The sequence below is a fragment of the Canis lupus genome, chromosome 24 (assembly GCF_048164855.1).
Source record: "Canis lupus baileyi chromosome 24, mCanLup2.hap1, whole genome shotgun sequence".
Classification (NCBI taxonomy): Eukaryota; Metazoa; Chordata; class Mammalia; order Carnivora; family Canidae; genus Canis; species Canis lupus.
The window spans coordinates 37,540,986-37,567,965 of NC_132861.1; the positions used below are offsets into that span (position 1 = coordinate 37,540,986).

Below are 26,980 nucleotides of genomic sequence, written 5' to 3' on the forward strand. Positions count from 1 at the left end.
CGTTCCCCAGTGCCGGCTTTCCAGGGTGAACGAGTGTCCCCTTTATAAGTGCAGTGATGATGATGACCAGAACGGGGAAATAACACTGACCATGTGCTTTGGGTGTTTTCAATATCACAACTAATTTAGTCTTTGTAACAATTTCAAGGGAACTCAGGTTCATTGCTTCCCAGTTTGTCACCTGCCCACCACCTCCTTTCCCACACTCAGGTCATACCGTATCTTTTTTTTTTTTTTTAAAGTATTTATTTATTTATTTATTTATTTATTTATTTATTTAAAAGATTTTATTTATTTATTCATGAGAGACACACAGAGAGAGGCAGAGACACAGGCAGAGGGAGAAGCAGGCTCCTTGCAGGGAGCCTGACGTGGGACTCAATCCCAGGTCTCCAGGATCTTGCCCTGGGCCGAAGGCAGGTGCAAACTGCTGAGCCACCCAGGGATGCCCAAGATTTTATTTATTTATTCATGAGAGACACACAGAGAGAGGCAGACACACAAGCAGAGGGAGAAGCAGGCTCCCTGCAAGGAGCCCGATGTGGGACTCGATTCCAGACCCTGGGATCACGCCCTGAGCTGAAAGCAGATGCTCAACCGCTGAGCCACCCAGGCGTCCCTCTACAGCACCTGGTACTCCCAGGTGGTCTCCCATCCAAGTAGTAACCAGGCCCAACTCTGCTTAGTTTTTGAGATCAGATGAGATGGGGTGCATTCAGGGTGGTATGGCCGTACAGGACTCTATCCTATCAAGACCTAATTGCAAGGGAATGGAAAGAAGGGGGAAGGTTCTTCCCTTCTGACCTTTAATCTAAAACACAAATTTCTGCCGGAGAATTTCTGCTTATCTCCCCTCTTTTCCTGTCTCTCTCTGCTCGCCCTCCTCCCTCACCTCATGTCCCCAGTGTGTCTGCAGGCGCTCCTGGACTGCCTCTGCAGCCAGCCGATCCCCTGCGATGTGTACTTGCTGGAGAGCTCAGACAGACCGGCCGGGCGAGCCCCGCTGCAGCCTGTGTGCACTGCTCCACGCTTTCTCTGCTCTTTGGCTCCCGCCATGAATATCTTTAATTTCATCATTTACCTCCTGCCTCCTCTACTGAATGTCATGAATATTGTTTCCACAGATAGCCTGCTCATTTTTAAAAGTGTGTTTGCTATTCTGTGGGCTTGAGATGGGACAGCCCAGGTGCACACAGAGAAAACAACTTATAAAATGAATATTGTGAGGACCATCCTTCCTCCCTGAGGCAGAGAAGGGCTACCAGGCAGAAAGGGGAAGGGGAGTTAGGCTGGATCATTTGGGCCTGGGTCTGCAAGGGCTCCCATACTACAGCAAACCCTATGTCCATGGCTTCTTTAAAAAAAAAATTTATTGGAGTTCAATTTGCCAACATATACCATAACACTGTGGCTTCTTAAAGCTATTTTCCCAAGTATACAGCAGATGCTCATTCACAAACATGTATTGAGCATGCATTGCAGGGGACATGCTAACTGTCTTATATGCCATATGTGCTAAGTACTGTTCTGAGTGTCTGACCAGCAGTCACTTACTGAATCCTGGTAACAACCTGAGCAGCTGGGTAATGGTGTATCATCCTCAGCATGTTACAGATGAGGAAACTGAGGCACAATGAGGTTAAGTAAATTGCCCAAGTGTGCAAAGCTATCAAAAGGCAGAGCCGGGAGTCAAACCCAACTGGTGGGACCGCATGTTGCCTGTCAAGGCTCTCTTGCTTCTTACCGGCCACATAACAGTCCTGGAAAAACCAACACGGCGAGGCATGTGTGAGGGGTACACACATGAGGTGCAGCTGGTGTTCTGAAGAATAAAGCTCTCCTGGGCTTGGGGAGGCAGAGGAAACTTCTTGCAGAAAGTAGCACTGGATCTGGGTGTTCGTGGAGGGATGGGATTCAAAGGGGTAAAGGAGACGGGCATTTTAGACAGGAAGAATGGAAACATCAGGGACAAGGTTTGAGGGGCCAGAGAGAGAGAGAGAGGAGGGGATGGGGAAAGAGAACTTGTGTGTGTTGACCTATGAGGAAGGGACAAGGATGAAATCCATCCAATCTATCTCCTGACATTCTGTTGGCAGAAGGTCTGAGATTCCTATTTGGGGGATCTGAGCTGAGGTGGTGAGGAGGAGCTCTGGGCTGATAGGGGCTGACAGGGAGAGTGACCATGAGCCTTCTCTAACCTTATCATAGATTTGCTACAATGTGTTTTCTGCTTTCTCCCCTGCCTTTCCAGATGGAAAGCACCTGCCTGGTGCAGACTGCCATTTCCAGCTTTCTTCACCTGTCATGGTATTAAGTGTAAAAAAACATAACATATATTTATTTTATGTTATTTACAAACTATAATGTTCGGAGGGAAAACAAATTGAGATTTCTGGGCAAAGAGGAGGCATCTGATGTTCTGATTCACTCAGCTAGCAGTTGCAGATGCCTTTGGAGGAGAATGGTCCCACCTGGGGGTAGGAGGGAAGGCTGTGAGGGACAATGGTGAAGGATGGGGCACCCAGAAGGAGGAGAGTGGGCAGTGAAGCCTTTAGTGTGGTGTTCCTGGGATCCAGCCCTCCCAGGTCGGAAGCACACCATTTGGTTGCAGTAATGAACAATGATGAGTAATGGCAGTGCTCTTGTTGGTGAGCCTGGCTGGGCAGCATGTACTCTGTAGTGTGTGTGTGGGTGTGTGTGCGTGCACGTGCACATGCACACATGTGTATGCTCTTTGGTGTTGTTGTGTGTGCCTACTCCCATATTTCTTCCTGAGAAATTCCAACCTACTCCCTGTAGCACAAATCAAGTAGACCTCTCATTTTCCAAGCCTCATTTGGTAGCTATGACACCTTTCCCTGATGGAGGAGACAAAGAAGGGGGAGAAAGTAGAGGCAGGACATTTCACTTTATATTGATGCAAGATTGTATTAACTAAAATTGCAGAAAAATGGTCTTCATATCTCCTTTCAGTGGTTGCTTGTTTACACTGGGTTCCCAGCTCTCCTGAGGTATTAGGAAACACAGCATCCACCTCTACCCAAACTTTGCTACATCCTCCGTCTTCCCTCTCATGAGGGCTGGACTCCTGATCTCGGCTGATCTGCACAGCTCAAATCTATGGTCTTTGTGGGAACTCTTGGAAGAAAAACCCTGGATAGCCACCTAGAATTGAGGCAGTAAGAACAGAAGAGTTGTAGTGACCTATTAGCCCCCAGACGAAAGAGCCTATGTGCAGGTGGCCCCTGAACAAGGGAAGGTTAGGGTGGTGAATGATGAATAGGGTCCTCATAAAGTCACCGGAGCCTCTGGATGAGTCCAGGCATGAAGCTAGTCAACTCTCGGACTTGGCAGGTGAGGAAGGAAATAGATAGTGTTTTTCTCCTTTCCATCACAGTTTATGTCACTTGCAGCTGTCCTAAATGGTGCTGTGCTGACCACAGTTTGGTGAATTGAGCAACTGAGTTGGAGGAGAAAAGGTATCAAAGGAGGCCTAGGAGAGAGACCCATGCTTGCTAACCTGAGGCTGTTTCTGAATGACTTCAGAAAGTTGCTCATCAGCTAATATGGGGCTGGGGGAGCAGGGGATGGAGCATAGTGCGTAGCTCCTCTCTGTGCACCTGTCAACATACTACTGATGATTTAAAAAGCGAAAGAGTGTAAAAACTGGCAGGAACCTTGCAAACTGCTTGTCCCGTTTTGTGGCTGGAGAACTAGAGACCCAGGAAAAAAGCATGACTTATCCAAGACCACACAGTGTGTCAGTGATGAATTCTTTATTTTAATTGGATTTTTCCAGGGCATGGAGTTGTTGGGGGTACTGAGGCTGCAAAACCCACTAGCGTTGGTGCCTTTCTAATAGAGCAGCAGACAGTCCTGGGGGTGGAGTTGGGCTCAGGGGTGTGGAATTTAAACGAAAGATTTGGGGGCTTAGGGATCCTACCCAGTCACAACTGTGTTCCCTCCTAGGATTTCACTTAAAAAAAAAAGATTATTTATTTATTTGATAGAGAGAGAGAGAGAGAGAGAGAGAGTGCAAGAGAGAGCGAGGTGGGTGGGGGGATGGAGAGAGAGGGAGGCAGAAGGAGTCTGGTTGAGCAGCCCTGTTACAGGGCTCAATGCGGGGCTCAATCTTACGGCCCTGAGATCATGACCTGGGCTGAAACCAAGAGTCAGATGCTCAACCAACTGAGCCTCCCAGGCACCCCACCTGGGGTCCACTTTTAAAGCAAGCCACTGCCAGCTCTACTTTTCTTCTGTCACTTGCTTCCCAGCTCCATCTGGAACTCGCCCCCTCCTCTTGGCCTCTCATCCTTCCCTCTGGGTGAAGTGGAGCTTCATTAGTGGCTGAGTGTGAGGATGGCCCAGGTATAGATCTGGAAGGAAATTGGCTATAGGTTGGTGGTCAGGACGGACAGAGCCAGTCAGGGGAGTGACATGAGAGAGGGCTCTGCTTGGGGTGGCTTCCAACCCCCAAATGGCAAAAATGAGCATTCACGTAGATCAATCCATTGATCTAAGCTCAGAATCACTCTTGGAGGAAGACAGTTTCTGCCCCCTGAGGTCTGATTTAGTTGTCTCTGACCTTCTGAAAGAAATGACCAAAGATACAAATACATACACACGTACACACATGTATATACACACATTCACACACACACACATACACACACAGAGCAGGCTGTCTTTTTTCTCCTCTGACTCTGGAGCTGAAGCTGAAGTCCAAGCTCTCCCACAGGACACAGGAAAGCCTGCTGCTAGGGCTCCACAGTGTACAGCAGTTCCCCCCCGCCCCCCGCTTCTTCGTGGCTTCACTTTCTGCGCTTCCAGTTACTGACCATCAACTGAAGTCCAGAAGCGAATGATCCTCCTTTTGACGCGTCATCAGAAAGTCAGTAGTTGCCTGCCAGGAAGTCACAGTGCCTGTGTCATTCCCCTGCCCTCATCTCACCACAGAGGTATTTTATCATCTTGTGTCATTACAAGAAGGATATGTACAGTGCAATAAGATATTTGGGGAGAAGGAGCAACCACATTCATGTAACTTTATCACAGTATATTGTTATAATTGTTCTATTTTATTATTAGTTGTTAGTCTCTTATTAAACCTCATTTATAAATGAAACTTTATCACATGTTTAGGAAAAAACTCTATATAGGGTGTAGTACGGTCATAGTTTCAGGCCTCCACCAAGGTCTTGAAATGTATCCCCCATGGGTGAGGGCACTACTGTGCTCAAGAGGTCAGCAGTTCCATTCCTCCTGATGCTTCCAAGCCTCTCCTGTTTGGGTCTCCCAGTTTGCAGAGGGTGTGTGAGTCCATTTGCCTGGAAGGTCTGAGGAAGTCGAGCTGCAGCACCACTCTATTGTCATTGCTGCATCTCAGGCAAGTCACTGTCCTTCTCCTGATCCCAGGCTTCTTACCAGCCACTGTTGACTTCTCTGCCTATCTTTAAGGTTCTCTGTCTTGACCCCTGGCTTCCTTTCTGGTTACTGATTTGATTTTCACAGCCTGGCTCCTCTCAGCTCTTCTGGCTGCTTCAGGGCTGGGGAGAGTGGCCCCCGTGAGGTCTGAGGGGCAGGGGGCACACCTGACAGCACCTCACCACAGGAAGGGCCTTCCGGGCCTGTGCAGTGACCCAGGAACCTGAGGGCCCCTGGGGGGGGGTGAGTCGAGCAGGGCCGAGTGGAGGGGGGCAGAGAGCATTCAAGTTAGTTGCATCTGATTCCAAATCCTGCAAAGATAAAATTCAGATGATTTCAAATTGTCACATACAAGCGTTGTTAGATTCTGAACTTTTGCAATAAGAGTAGTGCGTGCATGTGTGTGTGTGTGTGTGTGTGTTGTGTGTACATGTTTTTAATCTACTCACTCAAAAAGTTATTCACTCCTTCTAAAAGTAGAGGCCAAGCCGGTGATAAATTGCTGACTCTTCGACATGAATATTGTTCAATTATTCACAGATGTGTTTGGCCTGACAAAAGCCTTTGCTTCAGCACATTTCTCCTGTTAACCAAAAGCATTCATGTTAATGTAGAATCAGCTATCATTAGCACAGACTTTCAGCAGCTTTCAGCTACTCCAGTGTCTTCTTTCTTCACTCTATCATTTTCTCTTATGATTTAATTAGTGTGAGGCTGGAATCCTGGATCTGAATTTATCCAGAAAGTTGCACGGACTGAATTTTGACACCTGCTGATTCCCCAAGCTGGGCTGTCTGCTCCATTCCTCACCCACTAAACTAAATTGTGGGATATTGGCTTTGCAGTTCTCCCACACTGGCCTTTGGGGAGACCAGCTGGCCAGGCCAGAATTTTGGGTTCAAGACAGAGGCTTCTTTCTGTAGGTGTGGCCTCTCTCCTTCCCCTTTGGATTAGATTGACCCGAAGGGCTCTGCTTCATGAAGGGTGTGCCTTTCACCACCCTTATCCTATTGCTTCAACTGTCTGCATGGTCTCCTCATGTCCCAGGATGATCAGGTGCCTCAGAGATCACCAAGGGCAATGGTTTTCAAGCCTTTCATTTTCAGCAGCGCAGCTCTTTCAAAGGAAATTTTGTACAGAATGTTAAATGTCTGAGACAGAAGAGAAAAGCTATCCTGGAGGAAATAAGGTGATGCCATGTGCTCCCTCTTCTCCCCAGACCCAGAAGCCTCTGTCAGGAACTCCAGGGCTCTGCAAGTCACAGGCCTGAAATCTATGACCAAGCAAAGCCCAACTGAGGAAGGCTGAGACTTGCCCAAGGTAAGACACTGGTCACTGGCAGAGCTGAACCAGGATACAATTGCTTTGAGAGCTCGGTCGGTATTCTCTCTCAGTTCCTTCTTCCAAGACTCTTCCTAAATACCATGTCCTTCATTAGGGAGATCCTTCAACACTTAAAATAGGTTTTGTTCATTTTTTACTCAACAAGTATTGAGCTCCTCCTGTGTATGAGGCACTGTTTTATGTTCTAAGGAAGCAACAGGAGAGAAAATATGTGAAGATATTTGCTCTCAGGAAGCTTATATTCTACTGGGGAGAGAGAAAAAAATGAACAAATGAATAATTAGATAAATGAGGAAAAATAAAACCAGGAAAGAAATGCCAAGGATCAAGTGGAGATTACAATTAGAAACAGGTGTTCTTTTACTGGAAGATGGCATTTCAATGCTGACTTGAAGGAGGTGCAAGAGTAAGAACATATGAGTATCTGACTGAAAAATGGCCCAAAGAGAGGAGACAGTTCACACAATGGTGCAGAGGTAAGAATGTACCTAGAGAGTCGAAGGAAGTGTGAGGGGGCCAGTGTGTCTAAAATAAGAGATTCAGGGGATCCTTGGGTGGCTCAGCAGTTTGGCGCCTGCCTTTGGCCCAGGCGTGATCCTGGAGTTACGGGATCGAGTCCCACGTCAGGCTCCCAGCATGGAGCCTGCTCCTCCCTCCTCCTGTGTCTCTGCCTCTCTCTCTCTCTCTCTCTCTCTATGTCTATCATCAATCAATCAATCAATCAATCTTTAAAAAAATAAAATAAAATAAGAGATTCAAGGGGAGGCCAGTAATAGAAAGCCAGAGAGGTAATGGGGCCAAATTATTTATGACCTCACAGGTCATCGTAAAGTTTGTGCTAGCACTTGGATGAATGGCAGACCACTATAATGGTTTGAGCCAAGGGACTTAGGTTTTGACGGGATTATACCTGCTGCAGTGTTGCATGAAGATATAGGGGTGCTACAGGTGGAAGTAGGGAGACTTCACTATGGCAGTAATCTAGGGGAGGCATGATGATAGTTTAGCTTGTGTGGTGGTGACTGTTAACAATCCAAATATTTTTGAGGGTAGAGCAACAAATTTTCTGAAAGATTAGTTGTGAGGTGTGATGGCAAGAGAATGGTCGAGGGTGATTATGCAGTTTTTAGCCCGAGCAAATGAAAAGATGATCAAGATGGGAAAGACTGTGAAAAAAAGTGGTTGAGGGTTATATTAGAAGCTCAGTTTTGAAGAACTTCCCTTTAGTACCTGTCAGACATCTAAGAGATGAAGTGATTTGAAGATTCTGTCCACTTGTGATGTTTGTAACCCCCAGGCCCCAAAACAATGCTGCAAGTTTCAAAAGCAATTTGATCATATTCTGTGCAGGATAGCAATTAATTTTGCATGTATATGACTGTTGTTAGGACAATATAAGCATCCTGGTGTTGGTTGGGAACCTTATTCATCCTGGTATCCTCTGCTGCTTCAGCACGATGCTGGGCACATGGCCTGTGCTTAATAAATACTTATTGCTGTGAATTCAACCAACCTTGTGGAAGAGCTACAGAATTTAAGAGCAGCATGACATAGTCTAACATCTTCCAAATTGTTTTCTGCTGAGCACTAATCTCTTAGGATGTTCAATTAAAAAACCAAGTCTGTAGTCATATAAGTTTAGGAGACTCTATATTCTACACCCTTGTCTTTGAGCATCACAAAACAGAGTTGCATATTAAAAGGGATTAAAAATCCTTCAAAAAATCCTTTGAAATATATCTAACACACTGTCCACGTCAGTGTCTCCCAATCATATCTGGCTATTGATCTCTCTCCTCATGTAGCCCTTGCAGTGTCTTCTGGAACTGGTTGAATAGAACATGTCTTGGAATATGTTGGGAGACAAAAAGAATGCTGGAATTAGGACGCTGAAGACCTAGGCTTTGAGCTCTTACAGTGTGATCTTAGACAAACATTATTACCTGTCTGGGCTCTGCTTCTTCATCAGATAGACTCAGACTAGTTAATTCTATGGCTGAAATGTGTAACATGCAAATTTTATTCATTTCTTTTATTTATATTTCTCCTAAGTGCAGGGCTGGGTTTTAGCAAATTAGTAAAGACCCCCCATGGTTTATATTTAGCATCTAACTTATCTCTTCTTTCTGCTTTCCCCAGTCTCCTCTCAGTTTCTCTAGGAGAGCTCATGCTACCTGTTAGCCATCCAGCCTCCTAACATTAACATGTGTCTTTCTCCTTAATCTCCCACCCTTACTTGCTCTCTAGGCACTGCATTAGGTTCCAGAGCTTTCCTGCCTTCTCCTTGCCTCCTCTAATCTAAATATTGTGGGGAGATCTGGCTAGTAGGAGCTACCTAATGTTTGCTGAGTGAACAGGTATCAATGGTTCAGACATTGCTCCTCCCAGGAAACCCCATTTTCTGCAGCTCTTCTGGAGATTAGTGCCTGATTTTAAAGAAGAATGTCTCTGATGGTAAGAACTTTAGGACTGGGGGGTAGCTTGGGTGCACATGGGTCCTGTGACCCTCGATAGCACACTAGAAAGAATATTACTTTTTTGGTTTCTGTATAGGAGTCTTGTTGGTGTGTTAAGAAACTTGGCACATGATGTCTGTAGAGAGCAAGAATGGAAAAAAGATGTTCAGAACTCCCCTGAGTATAGCTTACCTAAACATGCTGGATTTAAAAAGTGTCTTTCAAATGCATGAATGAGCTGGTAGGAAAGTAAGGGAATTCTTTAGAGACCAAATGCAAGAAAGTCTGAATTAATCTAGGCTCTGGAGCAGGCATATGTTCTTTTAGATTACACATATAGGAAATAAGAAAAAGGGACTGGGATCTAAACAAAGTGGGAATACCCATACGTAAAGCTGGGGTATCTCAGTGGGTGACCTAAAAAATCACACACCCCACAAAGGGAGACGATAAGAAAGTATGCCCTTAGGCTCTGGATATTACAGAATAAAAGAACATATATCCCCAGAGAACTCTTATCCACAAACTCTCCATCATGTAGACTTGGTGTCTGGATTTATATTACAGGTGACCTAAAAAACTGTGTTCTGAAAATTTAGTTTTAAATAGTCCCAGGTTAGCAGTGCCCCTAGGCATTTGGAAGAAACAAATATAAACACTCTCTGGAGAAAAACTCTAAATGCAGGGCTGGAGAATTCTCTCAGATAAAGGTCTTAGGAACATGAACTCACAATGAGAAATCAATAAACACATGGGTTCACAAACCACCATTAGCAAGAGTCAGCAGAAACAACCAACTACAAAATTAGAGCTGCAAAGACTGCAGATATTGGAATTGGCAGATAGAGAATTTAAAGCCAGGATGTTTAATACATCCTTGGAATTAAATAAAAGTTTGTTGAAAAACAAATCATGAAATTATAAAAATATATCAGAAAGATTTTAAAAAGGAGCCAAATAGATATTCTACAAATGAAAAACATTTATAAATTAAGTTAAAACTTAGTGGATAGTCACAGAGAGGGTTAATGAACAGAAAGATAGGTCTGGGAGAGAGTTTGAGAATATCAATGGCACAGTGACAACATCCAGCATTTCTATTATTGGAATTAAAAAAAAAAGAGGCAAAGAGAGAATAAGGGAGAGGCTACACTGGGGTATAAAATGACTGAGAACTTTGCAAATTTGACAAGAGACACTAAGGCTTAAATTCATTAAGTCCATGAAACACAGTGAAACTTCAGGACACCAAGAAAAAGAGATCTTAACAACAGCCAGGAACAAAGGACAAACTATTGCAGAGAAAAGAAAATGAGGCTAATAGATAACTTCTCTTGCTAACAATCAAAGAGGAAACTAGGAGAATGAGCTCTTCACCTTTTGGAAAGAACATGACTGTCACATAGAACACTATATTTAACAAAACTTCTTTTAAGAATGAGGAGAACAAAAAAAAAAAAAAAGAATGAGGAGAACAAAAATATATTTTCAGACAACCAAAAAGTAGGAGTGTTTACTGACAACTTTCACTTAGGGAATTTCTGAGAGTTCCTAGGAAGAAGGAAATCTTGAAGTCCTTAAAATCTCAAAAGGAGGGCCTAAAATATTACAAGAATGGTGACCAAAGGAAATAATAAGTGGATAGATCGAAATGAACATTGTGTAAAGTAATATTAATCATGCCTAATTTGTGGAATAAAAAAATTTAAAAAATCCTGGACCATTACATATAAGTCAGGATGGAAGTGATGGGATTTAAAACATTCCAAGATCTTTGTTTTTTAGGAGGATTAGTAAAGATGATTTATGTAATAGATACTATAGTTGTACTGCACGGTCATCCGTGACCTCAAACTCATGCTGACAGTATCCTCCCCTGATGCACCATGCTCCTTCTCTCTCTGGGCTGCAAGGATTTCTCCAAACCTATGGGTGACCACCAGGTTCATGTGCAAAAGCAGGACGGAGGTTTGGGTGAGTTATTGTCCCTGGGGGCAATTCTCAACTAATGAAGAATGGAAGGTTATAGATAACTGCCCACATTTCCCATCTTTCAGATGGTTAATTGTAGAATTCATTTCTCATGCTCCTCAGAAAACTTGGTAGAATCAATACCCCATTGGCCATGTCACTGGCCTTGATAAAGACCCTTATCAGGGCTTTCTCTCTTCCCTATATCCTCATTCTCTTACTTCTGCTTCTTTAGGTTGCCTGCTAAATATCCAAGTCCTTGTCTTATATTCTGTTAATCAAGGAGCTCAAACTAAGACAATTAAGTTATCACTTTAATTTAATATCTAATTTAATTTAATTTAATTTGTTAAAGTTAATTTAACAACTATTAAAAGTATAAAAATAGCGTGAATAACTTTTAAAACCAGCATAAGAAAAGATGGAATGGAAGGGAAACTCGGTTAATCTAAAAGAAGGGAGAAATAGGTTTTTTTTTTTAAGTTTATAATAAGATGGTAGAGATGAACCCAAATGTATGAGCAATCACAATCAATGTAAATGGGCTAAATGCTCCAATTAAAAGATAAAGATTACTAAACTCGATTGAAAAGCATAGCATAGGGGGAAAAAAAGAGACAGGCAGACCAAGAAATAGACTTTTAACTATAGGGAACAAACTGATGGTTACCTGAAGGGAAGTAGGTGGAGGATGCATGAGATAGGTGATGGAGATTAAGGAGTGCACTTGTGATGACCACTGTGCGTTACATGTAAGTGTTGAATCAGTATATTGTACACCTGAAACTAATATCGCTCTGTATGTTAGCTACTAGAATTGAAATAAAATCTTTCTAAAAACCCCCAAAAACAAAACAAAAATAAAAGCATAGCAAAACAAAGCAAAGTCTAGATATATGCCAGTTATTAAGATCAAAACCCAGAGATACAGAAAGGTTGAATAGGCTAGGAAAAAATCTTACACCAGGCAAATGCTAAAAGGAAAGCTAGAATAATATTTTTAGAGATTAAAAAACCCCACTGTCTTAGGGTGCCTGGGTTAAGCACCTGACCCTTGATTTTGGCTTGGGTCATGATCTCAGGGTCTTGGGATTGAGCGCCATGTCCTGCCCCATGTCCAGCCCCAAGTCAAGCTCTGTGCCTTACTTGAGATTCTCCCTCTTTCTCTCTCTGCCCCTCCTCCAGCTCTCTTTCTCTCTCAAATAAATAAATAAATCTTTAAAAAAATGCAAATCCTCTCAGTATCCATTGGTAAAAGCTTCAATTTGCTATAAATATGTAACAATACTAAGTCTGAGTGTATCTAATAGTATAACTTCAAAATATATAAAACAAAAATTGATCCAACTATAAGGACAAATTGACAAATTTACCACCTAAGTGGGAGATTTTAACATCCTGCTCTCAGAGACTGATAGGTCAAGCAGATCAAAATCAATAATAGCAGAGAAGGTCTGTATAACACATTTAACAAGCATGATTTAAGGGATGTATGTAGAACACTGCACCAATAATTGGAGAATATACATTTTTTTCAAACACTCATAGAACAATTTTACAAAAAAATTGATTGATTACTAGGTTGAATGCATTTAAAAGAGTCTATCTAACAGATATTCTTAGGCAATGATGCAATTGCATTAAATAAAAATAAGACAATATAACAGAAATTAATGAAATTCTATAATGAATATATAGTGGAAAAACAATAATGAAAATAATATAAATCAAAGCTTGTGGGACACAGCTAAATTGGTACCCACAGATGAAATTATGGCCTCAAATGCTTTTATTATAAAGAAAGAGAAGCTGAAAAAAAATGAGCAGCTAAGCATCCAACTTTAAAAGGTAGAAAATAATAATAGAAAAAGTCCAAAGAAAGAAGTAAGGATATAATAAAGGAAAGGTCAGGAATTAAAGAAATGAGAAACAAAAGTCCAATAGAAAGGAGCAACAAGGGTACACATTTCTTCTTTGAATGTCCAAATAAAATTGACACACCTCTGCAAGACTGACCAAGCATGACAGTGAGAAGAAACAAATAAACATTAGGAATGAAAAGGAGCTCAACTATGCATTGAGGCAGCAGAGATTAAAAAGTAATAAGAGGGTATCATAAAAAATTCATGCTAATAATTTCAAAACTCATACAAATTGCATAAATTTGTATAAATTCTTAGGAAAATTAAAAAAATCACTAAAATCACCTTAAGAAGAAATGATTCTGTAGAAAGGTATTGACTCAATATTTAGAAATGTCTTCAAAGAAGGCACCAGTCATAGACAGCTCTATCAATAAGGTGAGTTCTACAAAGCTTTCAAGGAACAAATAACTCCAAACCTACATAATGTCTCAGAGAGCCGAAAAGAGACAAGCATATCCTCATTATGAAATCCTGACAAAGCTAGTAGAAGAAAGGAAAGTTATGGGGCAATTTAACTCATGGCTTTTTCTGTAAACATCCTAAACAAAATACTAGAAAAGTGAATCCAAAACCAATGATAACTTTATGACCAAGTTTATATTGTTCCAGGAAGACAAGGTTAGTTTGACATTTTAAAAAAGTAGATTTAATTTACCACAATGGCAAATTGAAACATCTGATAAAAACAATCAATTATTTATGGTAAATGTCTTAAGTGAACTCAGAACAGAGGAATATTCCTTAGCCAGATACCTACGTCAACCTGAAGTTTATAGCCAACATTATATTTAGTGGCCAAAACATTAAAAGCATTCCCTTTAAGGTTAAGAACAAGAAAGGATCCTTGCCACAACTACATCAATAATACACTGCAAGTCCTAGCCAATGCAATAAATTAAGAAAAAAATCCATTAGGACTAGAAAGAAAGAGATAGTATTATTTGCAAATAATACAATAAAAAACTCAAAATGATCTGTAAAAAAGGATTCAAAATAATAAAAGAATTTAGTAGGTTGTCATGTTTTAATACAAATATCAGTTGTATCTGTATACTTTGGAAAGAATCAGAAAATGCAATTAAAAATGCTTGTCATGGTAGGAAAACAAAATATAATGTATCTAGGGACAATAAGAACAGAGATTTACATAGTAGTTATCATGGACTATGCACTATTCTAAGCATTCTTTTTATATTAACCTATGTAATCCGATCACAATGCCATGATGTAAGTGCTATAAATTAGTCTCATTTTATGGCTGTGGAAACTGATAACCAAAGAGATTATGTAAGTTGTCCATATTGTATGGTTAGTAAATTGCAGAGTAGGAATTCAAATGCAGCATCTGTTTTCAGAGTATGTGCTCTTAACTACTATTCTACAATTTTCTTTTGGAAAAAATAGCAAAACTTCATTGAAAGACATAAAAAAATTAAATAGAAAGGCATACCATGCTTATGGATAAGATAACTTAATATTATAAAGATCCCGATTCTCCCAAAATTGATCTATATATTCATTGGAATTCCAATCAAAATCCTAACAGGATTTTCGTGGAACTTGACCAGTTAACTATAAAATTTATATAGATGAACAAAGGGTCAAGAAGAGTCAGTGCATTCCCCAAAAGTAAAAACAAGGCAGAAGAATGATATTTGCACTATCAGATAACAACATAAAATGCTAGTACTATAAAAATAAAGAATGTGCTTTTGGCGCAGGGATAGACACAATAAAAATCTTATAAACTGACCCATGCATGTACGGAAACTGAGAGGTGACAGAGTGAGTCAGTGGGGAAAAGATGAGCTCTTCAATATGTGGTAGTCTATCCAGATGGAAAACAATGAGAATGGATTCCCACTTCACACTATACACAAAAATTAATTCCCGATGGACTAAGGTCTTATATGTGAAAGGCAAAACTTTAAGACTTTTAGAAGAAAATGTGAAAGAATATTTTTATGACCTAAGGGTGGTGTTTATTTAAAACAACACAAAAAACCCTAATGATAAATAAAAAGATTGCAAAAACAGGGTAGACTGAAATTAATAATTTCTAGTTATCAGAAAACAACAGAAACCGGACAGATAAGCAACAAACTGAGAGAAGAGATTTGCAGTATACATAACTGGCACTGGTTCAGGGTCCAGAATATAATAAACAACTTCTCTAAATAAATAAGGAAACGACTAACAGCTCCAAGGAAAGTGGAACAAAAGATATGAGCAGAAATTTCAGCATAGAGTGTGAATGGCTAATAAGCATATAAAAAGGTGCTCAGGGGGAAAAAAAAAAAAAAGTGCTCAGGGGATCCCTGGGTGGCGCAGCGGTTTAGCGCCTGCCTTTGGCCCAGGGCGTGATCCTGGAGACCCGGGATCGAATCCCACGTCGGGCTCCCGGTGCATGGAGCCTGCTTCTCCCTCTGCCTGTGTCTCTGCCTTTCTCTCTCTCTCTGTGTGACTGTAATAAATAAATTAAAAAATTTTTAAAAAAAGTGCTCAAACTCTTTAGGAATCAAGGAATTCACATTAAAATCATGTTGTGGTATAGTTTCTTACTGCCTAAATAAACAATAATCAGAGAGTCTGAAAAATACCAAATGGAATTAGTAAGAGTGTAGAGCCAAGGAAACTTTCTTCCACTGCTGGTGGGAGTATTAATGGCTACGGTTGATTTGGGAAACAACTTGTTACCTAGTAAAGTTGAAAGTAGGGTATCCAACATTTCCACTCATACATACATAGTCTAGAGAAATTCTTGCAAATGTGCATCAGGACAAAGGTACAAGGATGTTAACGGCAGCATTGTTCTTAATGTTACAAAACTGGAAACAACCCAAATGTGCATTGACAGCAAGATGAATAAATACATTTTTGATGTGCTCATAAAAGGAGTACTATACAGTGATGGGAATGAGTGAATTATGGCTCAGAGTTCCCTATGCAGGAATCTCAGAATGATAATATTGAGCCTAAGAAACATTTGCAGAAGAATAAATAGGGTATAATTCTACTTATATGGAGTGAAATCAGGAAAAACTAAATACTATTTTGTTCAGGAATTAAAGATATATCTAGTAACACTATAAAGCAAGGCAAGGTAATGGTGAATATAATTCAAAGTAGTAGTCTCCCTAGGGAGTAGGTAAGAGACTATGAATTCAAGAGGGACATACATGGGGATCCCCATGATACCAATTACATTCTATTTCTTAATTTAGGTAATAGCTACAGGTTGCTGCATTTTGTTATTATATATTTTTTTAAAGATTTTATTTATTTATTCATGAGAGAGACAGAGAGAGGCATAGACATAGGCCGAGGGAGAAGCAGGCTCCTGGTAGGGAGCCCGATGCAGGATTCCATCCCTAGACCCAGGATCACTCCCTGAGCCAAAGGCAGCCGCTCAATTGCTGAGCCACCCAGGTGTCCCTATCATATTATTTTTATACTTTAAACTTTATATATACTTTGTAAGTGATACATTTTCCAATTAAAAAAAGAGGAAAAATGTTTACGGAGAAACCTCCTCTTTCAAATTGTGAAGTGTTACCATTCACTTCCCCAGGCTCCTGATGACATTACAAAAAGGAAAATAGAAAAAAAGAAAAAGACCACATTTACTAAAACAAGGAACTTCCCAACCCCTCACAACAAAGTATGAAGTATCAGTATCAAAAAATGGACACTGAACTGAGCAGAGGAAGTACCTGAAAGCGGACACTTGCCACCTTGGGCTATGAGCAGGATGCAGACTTCCCTGAAGACCAGTGTCTCCATCCTGAAAGATAATGATCCTTTGGTTGGAACAGTGAGCCCCAGGGGTGTGACTCGGCCCCAGGAGATGTAGGATGTTCCTGGAGAGCATACTGCATGACTTTGCAGAAAGAGAAGACAAGGGGAGCGGAAGGAGGAGTTGATGCTGGTCATTTCCATGACGGGCTTATTGATGATCTGGCTGTCTATTCCAGCCTACTGCTTAAACCCCAGCGGGCTGAAAGGGAGAGGAGATGGTCCACAGGTCCCAGATTCCTGTTAGTGGGACCATGCTTCCATTCTGCAACTGCTGGGAGTGTTGGGTGCTATGACCCACAGCTGCCCTTCTCCAGAGAACTTCGCACAACATAAGAGGAGCTGCCTCATCCAGAGATGCTTGGGAGGTTACACCGGAACCCTGGGTGGAGCTCCCAGCTCCCAACCAACCGACTAATGTGAGGGAACCTTGTGCTGGGCCATTCTGTGTACCAGTCCTGCCCCAGGATCAGGCTGACAGTGGGATTCCAGCCGAAACTCCATCCTCTGCTCTATCCAACCTCCTCCACTCCTTTACAGGTCCTTTGCTTGAGAATTGCCTTTCTTGTCTCTGCTTTGAGGGCACCTGCTGTGTATAAATTCTGCTGATTTTTTTAAAAGCTCTTTTTCCCACTTCCTCTTACCTTACTCTTCAGAAGGTAATTAACTTCATTTACGTATACTTTATTATTTTATTTAAAAGGCAAATACAAAATCTTTGTATAGGAATAATAAATGAAGATTGAGTAGGGTGGACAGGAATAAAAAAGCTACAGGTAGATGAAAAACATATCCAGAGGAATGAGCAAAAAACTACAAAAAATTTCAGATGACTATTAGGTCCAAGTGCATGAAATTTTTGATTTTGACCATTATTGACTCACAAAAACACAAATTCATGTGGTCCCATCTGAATAGGTTTCCAAATTCTTACAGAAGTTACAGGCAAGGGATCCCTGGGTGGCGCAGCAGTTTGGCGCCTGCCTTTGGCCCAGGGCGCGATCCTGGAGACCCGGGATCGAGTCCCACATCAGGCTCCCGGTGCATGGAGCCTGCTTCTCCCTCTGCCTGTGTCTCTGCCTCTCTCTCTCTCTCTCTGTGTGACTATCATAAATTAAAAAATATATAAAATAAAAAAGATTAAAAAAAAAAGAAGTTACAGGCAATATAATCTCTCAAAAGTCGCGCTCAAAAGGAAGTAGATGGTTTGAAGAAAAAAAAAAAAAAAACAAGACAACAGAAAGAAATGGCATGTAAGTTAGCGGAGCTCCTGAAGAAAAATGGAAGATAAAACAGAAACATTATGGAGATGAAAGCCACATTAAAAGCAATAAAAATAAGATGAAACTAACTGAAAACAATGACACAGTGGCTTCAAGAAATCATAGTAAACAAAATGGGAAGTGGAGTGATATAATCATGATTATAGAGAAGGTAATAGACACTGCTGTCTTTGACAGGGTTCCCTATAAATAGGCTCTGAGGTGGAGTGATGCATGCAGAAGGTTTACTGGCATATTCTCAAGCAACACCTCTTAGGGAGACAGGCAGGATTGGGCAGAGGGAAGCTGACCTGCGATGTGGGTGCAGCTGAGGTCTGAGCAGATTCCACGTGGAGCTCTGGAATAGGGTGGCCCTACAAAAGTGAAAGAAAAGAGCTAAGCCTTTGCTTCCCCTCATTAGTGCAGCCCATCATCAGCCCTGGGTTGGTCTCTGGATGAGTCCGTTTCCTATGGCTGAAGGCTAGTCTCAGTGAGCAATGCGGCAACTGATATATCTCGCAGCTGGGGGGTAGGCACCTTGGCCTGAACAAGGAAGCTGGTACCTTGACATTTTTGTAGAGTCCCTTCCTGTTCTCAGCACCGCTGGGCTGGCAGCCTTCTGTGTCACCCAGTAAATGGGCTGTATAGGCGGTCTCCTGAACTCAGAGAAGTCTTTCTTTTTTTTTTTTTTAAGATTTTATTTATTTATTCATGATAGACATAGAGAGAGAGGGGGGCGGTGGGCAGAGACACAGGCAGAGGGAGAAGCAGACTCCATGCCGGGAGCCCCACAGGGGACTCGATCCCAGGACTCCAGGACCACGCCCTGGGCTGAAGGCAGGCGCCAAATCGCCGAGTCACCCAGGGATCCCCAGAGAAGTCTTTCTTAATTAGGGACATTTATGTAACACAATAATCTGCCCTTTACTTTTGAGGGAGTGAAGCATGTCCCAAATCCCTGGGCCCTAAAAGCTTTACTGAATCTCAGAAGGGTGTATGTGTCTGCAGAAGACCTCCAGTGTGCTGGCCTCGGCCTACTCATCCACATCATCAGTAGAATGGGTGTCTAATTGGTGTGTTACCTGTTGTGTGATCTGATCCTTGTTACTGGTCTGCTTAGTAGGAGGGAGGGTAATGGGAGGTTCCAAGAGGGACACACATTACCTTGTAAGGCACCAGTCTCATTTAAGGTTCCTGAGTGATTTTCAAGCAAGGGGGTTTCATTTTGTTCTGGTAGAGTGGACTACTTCTGCATGCCTAGCAAGTTCTGGGGAATCTGGGGGTTCAAAATTCTCAAATGTAAATATTCAGATACCCCAAATCTCAAGTTTCAGGGTTCTCTGCCTTCCCTGTTAGGGCTTTCTTTTGCTGAGCTCATGAGCATGGTTCTCCCTGCTGTTTGCCCAGCTGCTGCAGTCAATTACGGTGTTCTTAAATGCTACCAAGGAAACCCTCTGGTTTTCTTTCTTTCTTTCTTTCTTTTTTTTTTTTTTTTGTGAATGGGAGGTGACGCTTGCTGAGCTATCACTGTTCTTTAACACATCAGTGGCACTCAGCTACCCATTCCATTGTCCTGATAGTCACATCATACCTTCAAGCTTTTCCATCTACCAGGATCATTCCCTCAGGTAACTCATTAAACCATATCCCTGACATGTTGCTCTGTGTATCTTATCTTTGAAAGCTAAAGGAAGCCTGTTAATTTTATCATGTTGGTTTTGGCCCATTATACGAAACTGACAAGATCTTGAATCTTGATTTCTCATTCGCCGCATTATCCTCCAGTTTTATATTATGTTTATTCAATTTATTGATAAAAATATTAAATAGGACTGGGTCAATGTTGATAAAACTGTTGAGCAGGACAAGGGTAGAGACAGGCTGTTGAGGCATGCCATTAGGAGCCGTGCCTCATTAGTCTCACTAATTCAACAAATATTTATTGAATACCTAATATCTGCTGGGCAACCTGTCTTACATTGGGGACATAAATGATGAACAAGAAATGTCTCCTGACCATAAGCTCCTTATGCTTCTCCATCTAGGTTTACATAAATCAATTTATTTACTGTTGTATGCTATGGCATTCAGCTAGATTATATTTATACCAAAATGTACTATAATCTAGCCTTCTGGTTCTTGGAAATTTTAATTTAATGGATCAGTAAAAGTCCTAATACAAATAATAAGGGGTGATACAAACAGAGTTCTTTTAATTTTGTAAAAGAAAGATATTTAAAAAGTGCTAATAACTGTTATTTCATAACATATAGGTCAGTTCCTGCCCTCATGGAGCTTACAGTCTATTGAGAGCCAGACTTTGAACAGAGAAACAAAGGAATAAAATGCAAAGTGCAAGTTATGAAACTTGTTAAGAAGGAAACAAATAAGGCACAGGAGTGCAAATAATGGAAGCAACCAGAAAAGGCCAGAAAAGAAGTGACAGGTTCTTCAAGAAGCGATAGCAAGGAGCTGGCCATCTGGAAAGTCCAGGAGGGCACAGCATGTGTGAAACTCCTGCTGGGCAACTTGGTGGATTTGAAGAAGTGAAAGGAGGCTAGGTGAGCTGGGGCAGTAGGAGCAAGGAGGAGCATCCAAGGGTAAAAGTGGAAGAGTGTGGGAGAGACAAGCAGGATTAACTCTGAGTGACCATCAGGGCACTCTGCATGCTGCCTGCAACCACCTGGTGGGTGACTTTGTTCCCCTCAGTAGGAAGGCTGTGCTGACCCCCAGGTGCCATCAACACTCAGCTGCTGGCTTTCTCAGCAGTAGCATGCAACTCCCCTGAGCATCTAGCATCCAACCTCCTTCAAAGATACTTTCACAAGAGCCTTAAAAAAAGGGGGTGGAGTTCACAGGGGGTGGCATCTCTCTCTTAGACTCGGCACAGCTGCAGAAACTCTGGCTTGCACTCTATGGTTTGCCTGAGCCCTTCCCTCCACCAAGAGGTTGGCTAAGTCAGAGCATGTGGGGCTTGCTAAGCCACAATAAGGAGTTCGGATTTTATTCAAGATACAAAGGAAATCGTTGAAAGGTTTTGAGCAAGGAAGTAAAGCAATCTGATTTACATTTAAAAAACCTCACTCTGCTTGCTGTGCAGGGAATGGATTATATGAAGACTTGGGTTGGAGCAGGGGAACCAGTTGGCACCTGTTGAATTAACCTGGATGAAAGAAAGTGGCTTGAGTAAGAGTTCACATGGGGAATTGAAAGAAGTAAACAGATTCCAAATACATTTAGGAAGTAAAATGATAAGACTTACTAATTGATTAGATGTCAGTGTAATGGGCCAGAAGAACTCAAACATGGTGCCCAGATATGTTGCTTTAGCCACTGGGTAAATGGGGTTCCATTTACAACAATGGGAGAGAAGGAAAAATATATGATTTTAGGGGAGAAAAGAATGGCTCTCCTTCATAAATGTGAGGTTTGAGATATTTGTGAGGCATTCAAATGACATGTCAACTGGACTATTGGGTGTATTGATCTGGAGTCTAAAACAGGGGTTTGGGCTAGAGCTACAAATTTTTTGTCATATTTATTGTATAGATGTGATTGAAGAGAATATGGAGAGATAAAAGTGGGCAACAGTATGGAATCCTAGAGAATGTCAATATAGGACGTCAGAAGAGAGGGAGGGTGGGGGGCAGGGAGAGGAAGGAGGGGGGAAAGAGAAGGGAAGAGATTGGAGGAGAAAGGAGAGAGGGCCAGGGTGGTGAAAGGGGAAAGGAGAGGGAGACAGGAGAGGACAGAAGAGAAGAGAGAAGACCAAATGAGGGTTTTTAAGGAACAGCAGATTCTAGGGAATTTTTGTAAGCCAATGGGGATGATGTAGAGGGAGGGGTGTTTGCTGGTGAAGGAGAGAACTACGGCCAGAGTGGAGCTGGAGCTGATGGTCCACGTAAATGGGTCAAGTCTTTTCCTGAAGTTTTTAGGAAAATAGACAATGTGTCCTTCTATTCTTTGAATCTTTAAATATACAAGTAGAGGCCGTATCCTCCCAATTAGACGTTTCTTTCAGTGTTCTGTGATGAAACAGCCTGGATGTAACCCCCAGAGCTCACTGGGAGTGTCTGGGGATGCTTTTCTCATGTCACGCTATCTTTTGACAGATGTCCTCTGAACCATAATTGCTCCATCTTTCTGATGAAGACAGAGGCAAAGCAGAGACTGAGTGGCAATGCCCCCCGTCCTGCGTCTTTGGCTGACGTTGCACTGTTTACCTCGAGCAGGGTCCTTCCTTGTCCTATTCATACAAATGTATCTGAGAGAACACTGGTGTTGTCCTTTCCATTATCACCTCAGCTCGTTATTAGCTGTGACCTCTAGATAGTGTTCTTATCAGTACATACCACGGTGGCGTTTCTCCCTGGCAATGTGCCCATCCGTACTGATTATTCTGGTGGATTCCTCAACATTCATTATATCCTAGGTGATGATTCTACTATAATTTTATGAAACAATTCTTCACTAGTGATTGGTGTAGGGAGGACCCAATTTCACCCAGCAGGAGGGTAAAGCTAGCACAAAGGGGATGGCAGGACTGAGGAAGTCCTGGAAAAGTCTCTCTCAGACATGCCTGTAGCCAACCCACTTTGAAAAGTGAGTTTTTCTAATATGTTTCTCCCCTTTAAGTTAATTTGAGTTGCTGCTTCCTCTGGGTTTCCAAGTCATCCTTTTTCTAACACCTTCCTTTGTCCCCTTACCCCGACATTCTTTTGAAATCTGTATTCATCAAAGAGCTCCCTGTGCAGATGTGTTGACTTCTGTAGATGTCTCCATGTCTTTTTAAATGGTATTAACTATAATTGTATCCCAAGAATTTCTTGTTGTATGGCCTTCCAACATCTTTCAGTGTTCCAGTGTTATAAAATTTCAGGCATCCAGTATTTTAGATAACCTGTCCTGTTATTCCCATAGACTATTGAAATGTGTGCTACAATCATCGTTTTGGCATCTAGGTTTCTTTTCCTCAGAGTTGCCTGTTGCACCAGCTGCCATATAAAATCTCTTGGCCTGTGACGTGTCCTGATTTTTGGTTTGGAAATACAGTCACCGTTCTTTTAGAGTCTGTCCATGGCACTAGCCCGATTTGAATGTTTTGAAACCTACATTTCAAAAGTGACATGTCTGACTATATCTAATGCTTCTTTCATTCACAATAATAACCTCCAACATGACACGGTCCCTTTCTCCCAAGGTTCCCGTCACTTCTACTTTACCAATTTGTTCTTCCTTGTTGGTCAGAATTAAGTCCAGAGTAGCAGCTCCATTCTTACATCCTTTTCTTTCTAAGAGACGAAGCTGTCAGCGTGGAGCGTCAGGTAGCTCAATTGGGATGAACCCAAGGGACGTATTTGTGGTAATTCACATGCCTGGAAGAAAAGAGTTTGATGTGAGCTTCAGATCAGCAGAGAAATTGGATTTATTTTGGACACTGTATCAGGAGGAAAAGGACCAAGCCACTGGGAGAAATTGAGGTGATTGAATAGACTGGACCAAGGCTAAAGGCTGTGTTCATTCTCTTCAAGAAATGAAACGCTGGCTCTGGGAGATAGTGTGTCTGTATAGTGTGTATAGTGTGTATAGGAAGACACTGTATAGTGTGTGCAGATCTGAGAAAAAATGCAGATCACTCGGGGTTTGGACAGGCAGATGTCAGAGTAAGATGGAGATGTGGTAGGAGTACAGGTTGCTGGCCACTCACTAGATGTTTTCATAGCAAGCCAGGTAGATCTTTTCTCACAGAGGAGATAGTTGTATAGGGCCAGCAGGTGCAGAGGCAGGAGTGTTGGGGGCACAGCACCACTTTCTGTACAAGTGGCGAGAAGCAGGAGAGTGACGTGGATTCTAGGATTAGTTAGCTCTGGGTTAGAAAATGCCATAGGTGGATAAATTACTATACACTTTTGCATGTTAATACCCTCTTCTGCAAGGTGTGGATAATAACACCTGCTCTGTGGGTTGATGAGAATTGAATTTTAAGGCATGGAAAGCACTTCATACAGAACTGGCACAGAGTAAGACTCAATAAATGAGAGGGGCAGACTCCACTCAGGGTCAGAAAATTGCTGATAAGGTCCACAGGAAGTGGGAAAATGAAACGAGGGGAAACAAGGGAGAGAAAAAATAGGCAGGAGTGAGAAGAAGGGCTTCAAAGAGAGTAGAGGACAATAAAGTCACCCAGAAATAGGCCTAGGAGACTGTTGCACCACCAGACAGGCAGTGAAGAGCGCCATTGTGCAGAACCACACCTGTGTTAGACCAGAGGTGCAAATATAAAGACAACAGTGCCAGTCCTCAATGAGCTGTTCTCTGGCTACCTGTGGGTATCTTATTGCAAAGAGAAAGTATAGAACCACGGGAAATGGAAGAAATGAACATGAGTTTATTATGTATATTAGTATGACTGGCTTAAGTCAGCAGTACCTGCCCTTGGAGGGAAAAGATGTCTGAGAGTCCTGAGTCTGTCCCCTGCTGGCAATGCATGTGGACCTTGGGGCCCCTTACGCACATGGATGGCTGTCTAAGCAGCTATGCAGACCAGGGTTCCTGTAACTGTGAAGGTCTCTCATGTGTACAGTGAACTTATAGAACTGCTATTTTCTTGGTTATTCTTAGGGTTTCCTTCCTCATACACCCCAGAGTGTGAGCTGTGCCTTGTTTGCAGGTTATTCTAGTGTGTAAAAATAGTCTTGTAAAGTTGGAGCTTATATGGAAGCATTGTTATGCGTTGCTATATATGTTATATTGTAAAATATGTCAGAGTATAGAGGCTAGCACACACATTCACACACACACGTACACACAACTTAAAGAAGAAGAAAAAAAGCATCTCATGAAGTCTCCCTCCCCAAAACATTCCGTCCTTTCCCCCAGGGCAAACACTATCCTGACTTTCGTAATAACATTACCTTGGTTTCCTTTATAGTCTTTCTGTCTATTCAGATATCCTTAAATATTATATTGTTAGGTTTTGTGTGTCTTTGAACCTTATATAAATGGGGTTATAAGTATTTTTTGTGATTTTTCTCTTTTGCTTCTCAATGGGTTTGTGAGCTATAGTCAGTTCATTTTATTGCTGCCTACTATTCCATTACATGAGTACTCCACCATTTACTCACTGACTTTACTGTTGACAGACATTTGTGTGTCTTACATTTTTTTTTTTTTACCACCATGAGCAGTGCTAGTGTGGACACTCTTTCATGGCTCCTGGTGTAGAAGTACAAGGTTTATCTAGGGCTTGTGCTTAGAAGGGGTCTTTCTGGGACATAGGATATGTTCCTATTCAACTTTACTGGGTAATACCAAACTGTCACAATGGCTGTACCAATTTATGGTGCCATCAACAAGGTATGAGAATTTCCACTGCTCCACATCCTCTGCACCATCACTTTGTATTGTATATATAAAGTTTTATATGTGATTTATACATAATATATATGTATGTGATGTACATATACACATATGTATAAAAATGATGTGTAGATTTATTATCCATTTGTAACAATGTAGTAATGTACAGAGCTACATTCTCTAAACACTGTACAATGTAGAAAATTTAAGGAATTTGCAATAGTAATATTGCCCATATTCAATTTCTGCTCTCTCATTTGATTTTAGAATATACCTGTGACACACACACACACACACACACACCCCCCAACAAGCCAGCTCTTCTGTTTGGGAGCTTAAATTTTCAATAGGTCATGGGAGATTTCTGAGAGAGGAGACCCCCAAAATTTGGTTGAGGACTGCTTTTACCCCTTTTTGATCTATGATCAATGCATCCCCAAAGCACTGAGTTAGTGCTGTTAGCTGAAACAGGTTTTCTCAGCCAGGAGGGCTCATCTTTCCTGGTAAGAAGTTCTGGAAGTGTGGGACTCAGTAGTTGTCCTTGCCAAGGCATTCAGGGACTCCTCAGGTTCTAAATGACTGGCATTGAATGACTTAATAAAGGATCCAAGGACACAAGAACCATACAAACTGATTGGGATTCCAGGGGCCTCCTGGAGCATTTGCCACTTCGTGTTCTATAATTGAATTACATGGTAAGGTAGAGTGTGCATAAGTATAGAAGTGTTTTTATCTGGTTGATGGTTGATCAGAGAATTGCAAGCATAAAGAGAATGAATATATTTTTTTACAGCAAATCAGAGTGGACTGAATAACACAGTAGTCTCTGCATATCTATATTTTTTTAGATTTCTTAAAAATTGTTTTCTTTGTTTTAATAACAGACTTTAAGATAAATAAAGTACAGTAGGAAGTTATGATATATACAAAGTATAAAGTACTGCTTTATTGGAAAATGTTAATCATTTACTTATAAAATTGGTAAATGGGAATAGTTATAAAATCTATGTTTACATGAATACATGCTTGCAAATGGTAATGGTTGCATTTGTTTATTTATTTTTAAAATATTTTATTTATTTATTTGAGAGAGAGAAAGAGAGAGAGAGAATGAGTAGGGCAGGAAGGACAGAGGGAGAGGGAGAAGCAGACTCCCCCCTGAGCAAGGAGCTGGGGGCCAGCTGATCCCAAGACCCTGGGGTTATGACCTGAGGTGAAGGCAGATGTTTAACTGACTGAGCCACCCAGGTGCCCCTATTTTATTTATTTTTAAATATAGACTTTATTTTTTAGCAATGGTCTAAGATTCACAGCAAAACTTAGCTGAAAGTACAGAGTTCCCATACATCCCTTGGCCCCCTCCCAGCAGCCTACCTCATTATCAATAACCCCACCAGAGAGGTCCATTTGTTACAATCCATGAACCTACACTGACATATTATTA

At 41.6% G+C, this 26,980-nt stretch overlaps 1 long non-coding RNA gene and 1 pseudogene across 2 annotated transcripts; both read right to left on the minus strand.

Annotated features, from left to right (window-relative positions):
• Window positions 1-618: 618 nt before the first annotated feature.
• On the minus strand, window positions 619-737 carry LOC140616663 (5S ribosomal RNA; annotated as a pseudogene).
• A 4,324-nt stretch (window positions 738-5,061) lies between these two features.
• LOC140616049 (uncharacterized) lies at window positions 5,062-26,092 on the minus strand. Of its 2 annotated transcripts, XR_012016547.1 has the most exons (5): window positions 25,945-26,092; window positions 23,400-23,552; window positions 18,489-18,551; window positions 5,874-6,007; window positions 5,062-5,735 (listed from the first exon to the last, which is right to left on the minus strand). It is a non-coding gene; the product is annotated as an uncharacterized lncRNA (long non-coding RNA). The 2 variants fall into 2 exon arrangements; XR_012016548.1 differs by lacking the exon at window positions 18,489-18,551 and having other exon boundaries at window positions 5,063-5,735.
• Between the last annotated feature and the right edge of the window lie 888 nt (window positions 26,093-26,980).